We start from the raw sequence: 10,504 nt of genomic DNA, 5'->3' as shown, positions 1-10,504 counted from the left end.
CATGGGGAGATTCCCTCATGAGCGGAGGTTTTTTAATTATAAGGGAGAATTCTGCTTAAGAATTGTAACGAATATACCAAAACTTTCTTGTCTGAACTGTCAATTAGTCAACGAATTATTTGTGAACATACGTTCCTTTTGGCTTGGTTTTTGCTGGAAGTATGTTCAGATGCTATTCGGAATCTCTACTTTACCCAAAAATTCCCTCTTTTTTAAAAACTAGATCAGATGTGAGAGGTGCATCACGAGACATTTTTGTTGCGCCTGTGACGGCCTCTCAACCACATATCTGATAAGCGGGCAAAAGTCGTGTTGAATCTGTCACCACGACGCCTAGGGCAGGTTCACCAACGCGGTGCCCGCGGGCCCCAGGTAGTCCTCGAGGACCAGATGAGTTTCCCGCCAGCCTGTTCTAAAATAGATCGAATAGCAGCACTTATACCAGTGAGCTTTTATTTATTTAGATCAGGGGTTCGTAACCTGGGGGGCAGGCCCCCCTTGGGGGGCGTGAAAGCATCTGAAGGGGGCGCGAAGAAGCGGTCAACTGAAAGTTTTTTTCGCGCTCCGCGCGATTTACCTCCAAATTCACGCGTGTTTCTCTGTATACAGAGCGAATTTCATATTTTTGAATTCTCTCATCAACAGGTATAACCTTTCGTGCCATCAAACAATCTGTGGGGGTTGCTAGCATCCCGGTAGGATATTGTGATATGACGATAAGGGGGGGTGCGAATTTCTTTACTATCATATGGGGGGGGGGGCGTGTCTAAAAAAAGGTTGAGAACCACTGATTTAGATTGATTGATTTAACTCTTCTTGTTTGAATCATAGTAACATGTAACTTAAATATGGAAATACATATATATAAACACTTAAAATGATGATATCAAATATCCTCAATTACAATTAGTAATATACCAACATGTAATCGAATCACAAGACTGAGGATACGGCACACTGCCTGGTGCTTATACAGGCGGCATGACGGAATGCCATCCACGCCCTTCTTGAAATGATGGGGGTTCCGTTATGGTAGCTCGATGTCCAGGACAAAGCGAAAGGAATAACAACATTTCTATTCGTTAGCAGATAGCCGTGACGCACAAGCTGATTTTCAATGTCTGTATGCCCATTACCCAGGGCCGTAACAGCACTTCGTCAGGCCCCCCCCCAAAACGTTGGTCTCGGGCCCCTCATATGGTGGTAAAGCGAACTTCTGGGGGGTTTCGCCCCCAGACCCCCCCTACGACTATACGCTGTTTATGTATTTACATTGACTATACGTTGTTTCTTCATTGGGTGTCCGTTTAGTGAATCTGCTTTGCTTGCCTAATAGCGCGAAGCGCGAGAAATTTCTATAATTCATGAATGAATCGGTCAATATGATCGGTATTGCTTATATATTGCTATCAATTTTTATCCTCTCTCTGCTACCGTAATCTGATTTACCGGTAAAGCTGAATAAGGTGTGCTTGAAAAGGTATATGGCCCCTCAATAGTAATTGAACATCTCCGGGTGTATACCCGTTGACAGGAACGAAAGAGCAGTTCATCAGGCTCCTCGAAAAACTTGAGTCTTGGGCTTCCATAGGGTGATCAACCGACCCCCCCCCCCAATCACGTTGTTCGCTTTTGCCACGAACTTACAGTTGTATTGTTCAGTTAGTCAGCGCCAGGCGCGAAAATTTTTCATAATTCATGATAAAATCGGCCAATAAGATCGGGAATTGCATATATATTGCAATCAATTTCTTGTCCTCTCTACTCACGTAATCGGATTTACCGGAAGAGCTGAGGGAGGTGTCTTTGAAACTGGAGAGCCCGCAAATAATAATTAAACATCTTCTGACGGGCGGACTCGTTGGTATGACTTCGTTACATGATGTTATTTCGTGACCTCCTGTCTGCTATATCAAAAAATATAGAATCGCCCAAACGCACTAAACTAAAAGATCACACGATTTCAAATTGGTATTTCTTCACTGGCATCCAATTTTTTCCTGTGGGATGGTATTTGTCTTGTGAGGTTCAGATTACCAAGACAGGTACATTCAGCGCCAGTCATTTAGGCGGCTATGGACAAATAAACCCATATGTATTTCGTATATATAAAGAAGTTTTCGGTCACCATAAGGGCAGTTTTTTCCGGCCAAGGGTTCTCGCTGCCGATCGTTCTGGCACACTTCTTGGAGTCGCGTGTTACATGGCCTAAAACTGTATATGTCTTGGTGCGTCGTGGCGCGGTAATGGCTAGCGCCGATATGCCCATATCTATAAATCTTGCGTATTTTTCCTTGGAGGAAGAGTAGCCTACCTAATAATCATAACACTTGGCAAGTTGAAATCGCGCACAGCGCGAAAAATTTTTGAAAAAGTTACATGAATTTTAAAAAAATACTCTATAATTTATGCTAATTCACGAAAAAATTTGGGGCCCCCTTCGAGCTCGGGCCCCCCCCAATTGGGGGGTTTGGGGTGCGGCAGTTACGGCCCTGCCATTACCTATCATATCTTTTGACACAGCTTGATTCTCTTACTCCTATAACGCAGTAGTACCATGTTTCTAACTTTCTGTAATCGTTACAGTTGATGGTTATCTATCGGCATTGTGATTGGCAGTGCTAGTCATAACCAATACCCAAACAATTTTACCTGATTATCAATGAGCATGCAAGAACAAGGCATAATCTAAATCAGGCTCTGATTTTTATGTTTCAGGGGTATGTATGCAAGCCGTAACTGGATCATCTGTGTGGGTATATTTTATTCTGAAAATGAAATTTTTCTATGGTTTCCAAATTACATACACATTGCTTGACAGCGACGCTTAAACGTTCGAAAAATTATCCTACATTCGTACAACTTTAATTCGTAGCCCCTGTGAGCTGATCTTACGATGTTGGCTTTACCGGCAATATTCGTGCACTTGCTTGGTCAATAATCGCCGCTCACAACAAATTATACTCCAATAGTAATCAGCGTGGTGGAGTAGATCCTGTGAGTGGCTTTCTTAACAACTCACATAACAAATAAGTAATACACCATGACTCATTAAGTCATAGTAGCATGGGATTGACATCACACCACTTTTGACAAGTTTGACGTGGTCATTGCGGTGTACGACTTATATCTGCATAAGCTTTATGCATCTACATCCGCACATTAAGTATATTATGACAATATCTGTCGATCAGAAATTGAGTGGAAACTCGAAAATCTGATTGATTCAACTGGTGACATGATTCGGAGAATATGGAAATGACGTGACTTGATTTGAATTCAAATTTGCAATAACTAGAAATTATACCTACTGCTCTAAGGTAGTGATATAATTCCAACACGCCGAACCGTTATATTATGCTGACTTAACACAGCAGTACTACTTTGCCTTGCTGCAGGTTCCTCCTTCAGCTCTAGTTCTGTCGAAGACTCCTCATACATACTTCCCTAAACTCGTAACTCGTAACTCATAAAACCGTATAATAACTTACTCTATGGGTAGAAATATACCCATGACATCAATTACAGGTTAATTTGAACGAGCAAAAAGCAGGCCAGCCAGACGAAATTAGAAAGCGCGCGAAACCCGTCAATACACAATAATTGAAACTTGAAAACGCCGGTTGAACAGTGACTAGGCGATTTGATTATTTCCTCAATCAGGAATAAGCAACGAGCCCGTTTTCGATGATCAATTATATCTAAATCGTTGGACTTGTTGGTGCAACGTGGGAATCGCTTACTCTCTTATCGTGACGACTATCCCACGAGGAATTGGTAGCAACTCGAAGTCGAGGTTCCATATATACATTATGCATGTTATTGTTCTATCGCAGATAAATATTGGAATCGCATAGCCGATCCCAGTGAGAAATATTTCCTACCCAGTTGCGTCCTCAATAACCAGGCAGAAAAGTAGCTCCGGCACATTATAAGAAGTAATGTAAGTTATTCAATAGAGCTCTATATATTATTATTAATAGTATAGATAAAACAAAGGAATGAGTGGCGCTTGTCACAACCGCCGACAAGACAAGTTGGAAGATACATAAAAATCACTATTCATCGTGGAAATATATTATACTAGACATGTACACATAAAAATGATAAATGGGTTCTACAATATTCATCGCGTCGATATAACATATTCAATCACATATTGCAATACTTGTGTGTAAGTCAGTAGACTACACATATCGGAATTACATTCTTCGACTCTGCATGACGTCTTAGGCATTTTCTTTGATCGTGGTATTCTTTGCAATTCAGCAGATATTGTTCAATGGTTCCATCAATGCCGCACTCCTCCGGCACTCTGTAGGGCGCTTTGCAAGCTATTTAAAAGAGCTCTATATATAGAAAAAGCATATATTTCACCATATTTGTATTTCCTTTCTTTCGTTTAATTAGTCCCACTGAATCTAATACACTGTTGGTATTATTATCTGACCACACGACCCATCCTTTTTATTGGAAAACATTCCTCCATATGTCAGTTCTTAGTAGAGCTACGATTGCAACATCGGATTCCTTGCTATGGAACTTTGAACGATGCGAGGAAAACATATTTACAGCGTGAAATCAGTAATGTGAGAATTAATATGAATCTGTTGGAGAGGCCCGTGTTATGCAACGGTTGCTATGTAGAGGGCTCCATCGCACAATGCATATTGGAAAATGCACATACATCCATCAAGTGTTTATTATTGAGGAAATATACCCGTCGTGTTGGCATTGAGGGAAGCATATCCTAAACGAAACTATGTAGTTAGATCGCTTCCGCAATTCCTCGGCACAACAGAGAGCGAATTGAATTCATAATTTTCCACACTTCAGTCATGCGGCATTGAATCTAGTTCCCAACGGAATATTGGAGATTAGTTTCATCATGACTAGTGTTTCGGCCGGAGCTATTTGACTTTGCTATCGTCTTTCATGTATTGTGCTTCTCGTGTAATTTCCTAATACGCAAACTCCGAGGGTTTTCATTTCGTCTGACGAGGAAATTGTCAATGCAATTTGACATAATGATTTTCTTACGTTCGCACATGACAAAACGATACTACGTTCTCGCAAACGCAAATTCCCAATAATTGGATATTTCGCCGCCTCGTCTTAATAAACGACGTTACCGTTTGGCTCGGTAAGACTTTGGCGGGCCCGTATGGTATCAAAGCTTAACAAATCTCTTTTGTGTCAATATATTGTCGTCATAATTACGATTGCTATATATGAGGGGTGGGCCAACAACTGCTCTTTCAGCGTTTGATTGCGGATCTTGAATGATTGCACAATGCACAAGCACATGCGTTTCGCCATTTTGCTAAAGAGGCTCAACCTGATTATTATTTATGCATTTCATGGCGTATTATCAATATGCGTATTGTTTTCGTGTTGTTTCTTTCCTTATGGTTTACGCCGGGGCTTTGGAGCCGGAGCCCGGAGCCCCGGAGCCGTGCATGTTTACCGGAGCTGGAGCCGGAGCCGGAGCTCTACATAAAACTCAGCCGGAGCCGGAGCCGGAGCTGGAGCCGGAGCTGGAGCCAGTTATTTGACGGGTAGTTCCGGCTCCGACGTAGTTCATAAGATGCTATTATATATGCAACAACCATCTCTTCTGAGTTCACATAATTCAACAGCAGGCCTTCGCGAAATTAAGAATATTTTCCTTTTTGGCGCTACCTTTCCCAACTAACCATGTTCCTGGGGATTTAACAGCAAAGCAGTCATATGTTCAATGTTCAATTTTCATACATGAGTGCCGAACCTCCGTATGCGAAACATGCCTGTGAATATTGTGGGTATTCGTCATACCCGCAATTTCATCATCAGCACAGACTTGTTGGCCAATTGTATACGGCTCGAAAAAAATGATCACTATGTATTACGCGAAATGGGTGAGAGAACAAAAACGTGATTTCGTTACACATGTCGATATGACGAGCACGAGCCGAGAAATTCCATCTCATCGTTGCTATGAATCGAATGAGCAAATACTCGTTCTTTCGTGATAGTTCTTTAATCGAACCGCGAAATTGGACAGTGTTAATGAGTCCCATCCAATTATGCATGCTAATTGGAATTCATTACTGCGCATGATCGTCATATTCACTCCAGTAAGGATTTTCAAGCGTAAATAGGGTATACCAGAAGAGTAGCCCAAAACGCCGTTACACTCAGCAAACAATTGTCGCGGTGCGAGCTACTCGCGATGTCAGGACCCCATGGTATTTTGTGTTGGAGACAAATTACTGATTTGATACGCGATTTCCAGTTGAGCAATGTGCATACTGCAAAGTTTAATTCTATATGGGCATGGCGCAATGTGCATGACACAGTGTTTAATTTGATTATTCGATTCGTTTCAACGGGAAAATGTTATGTTCCGAAAACTTGATCGACACCGGAAAGACTGGTAACGAGTGTACCAATATCGCACGTCAAACCATTGGCCATTTGGTACAAATCGAATTTCTATTGATCACGTCGTGATATCCGCCCATATTACTCTTACTATAGTTACAGTTGAATAATCGCACATTTAAAGATAGAATTGAGCTGTATGGCTCAATGCTAATGAGTACAGTGCCAGTGTTAAAACGTCGCATCCGAATTTTAATGCTGTACACAGCAACGGCACGGAGTTGGAGTAAAGTGCGTTCTAGTGCAACTATGATGTTATCGACAATTGACAAGCATTCATTATGACGTAATAGGGCGGTACGGCGACACCCATGTCTTCGTTGCTGCATCAGATGTTACTGACGGCTGACAGGCTCTAGATTACTATAGATAACTAACGTTCGGGTAAATTAGTAATCTATATAGACCAGGGGTGGCAAACCTTTTCGGCTGAAGGGCCACATGAAATTGAAGAACGAGTGCGCTGTCCACTAACCGCACCAGGCGCGTAAAACTTTCAAAGTTAATATTATTACTACTTTGGTATAATGCGGGACGAATGTATAACGCCCGCTGGGCTCAGTTTACAAGGACAGGACTATTCGGCATCTGGACATATCGATATCGAAGATTTCCGCCAATATACGACAATCATTTTGTGCCTACATTTCATCGTCGACGATCTTTTTGCGAGCTCAAACGCGAAAAGACTTTTTCTTGTAATTGCGAAAATAGTTAGACTCAATCGGCTAAATCAGGCGATTTTTCATTTTCAAGTGGGGGTAGGCTACAGAGCAAGAAATCGTGTGACAATTAAACATGCGAAGCGAGAAGAAAAATTTTGCTAGTTGTTTAGTTTATTGTATAATGTACGACGATTCACTAAAAATGTGACTGGACCCTGGATCTGCCAATGCGTCGGAACCAATGTTCCCTTTAATTTTTCAGTCTGAGTGAGTCTGCGCAAACACGCCAACTCACTGCGCAGGCCCTCGGACAACAGTGCGCAACCATCCTCCAATAGGGTGATAAAACCAACTACTGGGGGACTTCGCCCCCCAGACACCCCTACGGCTCTAGGCTTCTTCCGGTACTTATCATGGGTGTTTTTGGGTGCTCATTTAGTAGTAGCGTCCCTAAACGCGCCAAGCGCGAAAAAATTTCTCTATTTCATGATTTCATCGGCCAATATGATCGGGAATTGCATATATATTGCTATCAATTTTTATCCTCTCCCTGCTCACATAATCAGATTTACCGGTAGAGCTGATCCAGTGAGGTGTGTTGGAATAGATAGGCCCTCTAAATAATAATAAAACATCTTCGAGCGTACCCGTTGATATAATGACTTCGTTACATGATGCTATTTCAAATTGGTATTTCTTAATTGGAAAATAATGTTCCCTCGATATGGCATTTGTCTTGTTGTGGGACTCGGATCGCCAGGACAGGAACATTCGGCGCCAGCCATTTAGGCGCCCATGGACATGGACAATTACACATATATTTGTATATATCGAAGTTTCCGGTCAGCAACGGGGCAGTCTTTTTCGCCCAAGGTTTTTTCGCTGCTGATCGTTCTGGCGCACTTCTTGGATTCGCATGTTACATAGCCTTCAACTTCATATGTCTTAGCGCGTCATGGTGCGGTAATGGCCGACGCCCAACTGCCCATTTCTAAAAATCATGCCTAATTTTTGTTGGGAAAGGGTACCCAATAATCAGATATCATACAATAATAAAACGCGCGTAGCGCGAAAAAAAATTCCTGAAAAATTTCAAAAAATACACCATGATTTATGTTAATTCTCGAAATAATTTTGGACCCCGTTCGAGCTCGGCCCCTCCAATTAGGGGGGTTTGGGGTGCGAAAGTTACGGTCCTCAGTAAATCTTACGCAATGTTCATGCCACGCGAAGAAGACTATCATTCGTATATTTCTCGCAGATTAATTTCGAGCTAGCCCATTGTTATTTAGAACTTTGTTAAGGTTATTTCGCCATTCCCAGAAAATAATGTGCTATTGAAGTGATATCAGTATCGCTCACGTGTACGACGCCTTACTAAAAAAATATCTTCCGTGAGGCGCAGGTCATTGCGAACTCTAATTGCCTCACGGAGCGCAATAGTTACCTTTGCGGGGCGCACTTGTACCTCGGTTTCAGACTGCAGTGATAACACTATTTGGCCAAGGCAATGTTCCATCTTAATTTTCACGAATCTGCGCGCCTGCGTGGTCCATTGGACAACAGTGCACAACAACTATAAAAAAAAATCATTTCTTATTTTTTGTGCGCAACGTAGATTTTCTGTGCGCAGAGACCGTTTCAGCACTGCGCATTTGCGCACGTGCGCCGCTTAGAGGGAACATTGGTCGGAACTGATATTTTAATCATCAACATCCCAAGTGTCGCGGCCAGACTAATCATATTTTTGGTTGGTCTTGCAAGTTCACAATCTGAGCAATTCAATTTCGATAATATAACAGAATTTCGATGATATAATGGGAAATTAACTCGTGGGCTACTCAAAACCTTCTCACGTGCCACATATGGCCCGCAGGCCGCGGGTTGCCCACCCCTGAAATAGACAGACACCTTCAATAGTTTTCAGAGCCGGACCAGGAGCCGGAGCCGGAGCAGTGGTAATAATGCGCCTCCGGAGCTGGAGTCGGAGCTAATGTATGATAGAAGAAATCTCCGGAGCCGGAGCTGGAGCAATGCAAATTTACGGCTGCTCCAAAGCCCTGGTTTACGCAGGACTTGTACATTGTACATACTATGTACACTTTGGGCGAAGGTGACACTACAGGTTTGAAATTTGCAACTGAACTCTCGAATCGTATTCACATATTCACGTATTTCCGGGATAGCAGGGGTTCTTCCATTTGTATAGTAAAGGCTCGCAATAACTGCGGAGTTTGACCGAGAAAATGTCGAGATTACTACGCTGAAATCTTCCTTAAAGTCTCATAAGCACTTGAACGAACTGCCCCGCACTGATTAGACGCCATATCAGCCAGATTTGAAACACCATGCAGCCCAGGTGGAGACGCACCGTATCACCACACAATAATATACTTCACTCGGTAGCCTACATTTCTTTGTCACGTTATAAATTCGTAGTTTTGAATTCTGTGTTGTGGTTTCTTTAAAACTAATTCATTTGTTGGAGGTTTACCTAGGCTCCTTTTCGCCACCTCATCCGCGTCAACGGTGTCTTACAAAAAGCCTAGAGGTGGGCCGTGCTATAAGTCGGCAGTTACGGAAAATATGAAGAATATAGGTCTGGTGTAAATGACCATAGCAGTCGACAAACACCATGAATACCCCAAAACAAAAACAAAAATCATTTTATACGCGGCTCACTCATGATGCATGCCTGACCACCTGTGCTATATATGGAAGCTCGTCTGACAAGTTTGCGCACGAATAATGTACCAGAAATGTGAGTTTACATGACGAGAATTCATCACTGAGTCGATTCAATGCAAACAAAGCCTAATACCAAGATCTAAATTTGAAACACAACTCACGAACTTGAATGCTACGCGTTTTAAAAGCATCATGACTGCACTGTATTTTATTTGAAAGAACTTTTTTCTTCTGTGTTCCGGCTCATCGCTGATTATTATCTGGTACATGGCAGGTATACAAATACACTGCTACAAACAGATTAATTTGTTTCGTAATATTTTTTATTATTGCTGATTGGTATTTAATAGGGATGGTGTGAACCTCTGAAAGGTTCAGGTTCGTGTGAACGCGAACCTTTTTGAAAGGTTCTGTGTGAACGCGAACGTGAACCTCATGACGTCACGTGACGTCATATTGCTACTTCCAATGCTACATTTCCGTGAAGTGATAGCCTATATTTATCTACAGTGTACACGATACCTAGCGACGAGCCAATGTTCCCTCTAACCTGCGCACGTGCGTGAATGCGCAGTGCTGACACGGTCTCTGCGCATAGAAAATCTAAGTTGCCCACAAAAATTTCGAAATGATGACCTTTTTTTCAGTCGTTTACGCACTGTTGTCCAAGTGTCTGCACAGCGAGTTTGGACTGCGTGCGCAGACTCGTCGAAAATTAGGGGGAACAT

Source organism: Botryllus schlosseri, chromosome 3, assembly GCF_051294905.1.
Source record: "Botryllus schlosseri isolate E-star chromosome 3, Bs_hap1, whole genome shotgun sequence".
NCBI classification, from domain to species: Eukaryota; Metazoa; Chordata; class Ascidiacea; order Stolidobranchia; family Styelidae; genus Botryllus; species Botryllus schlosseri.
Note: the sequence above shows the minus strand (reverse complement) of the source record.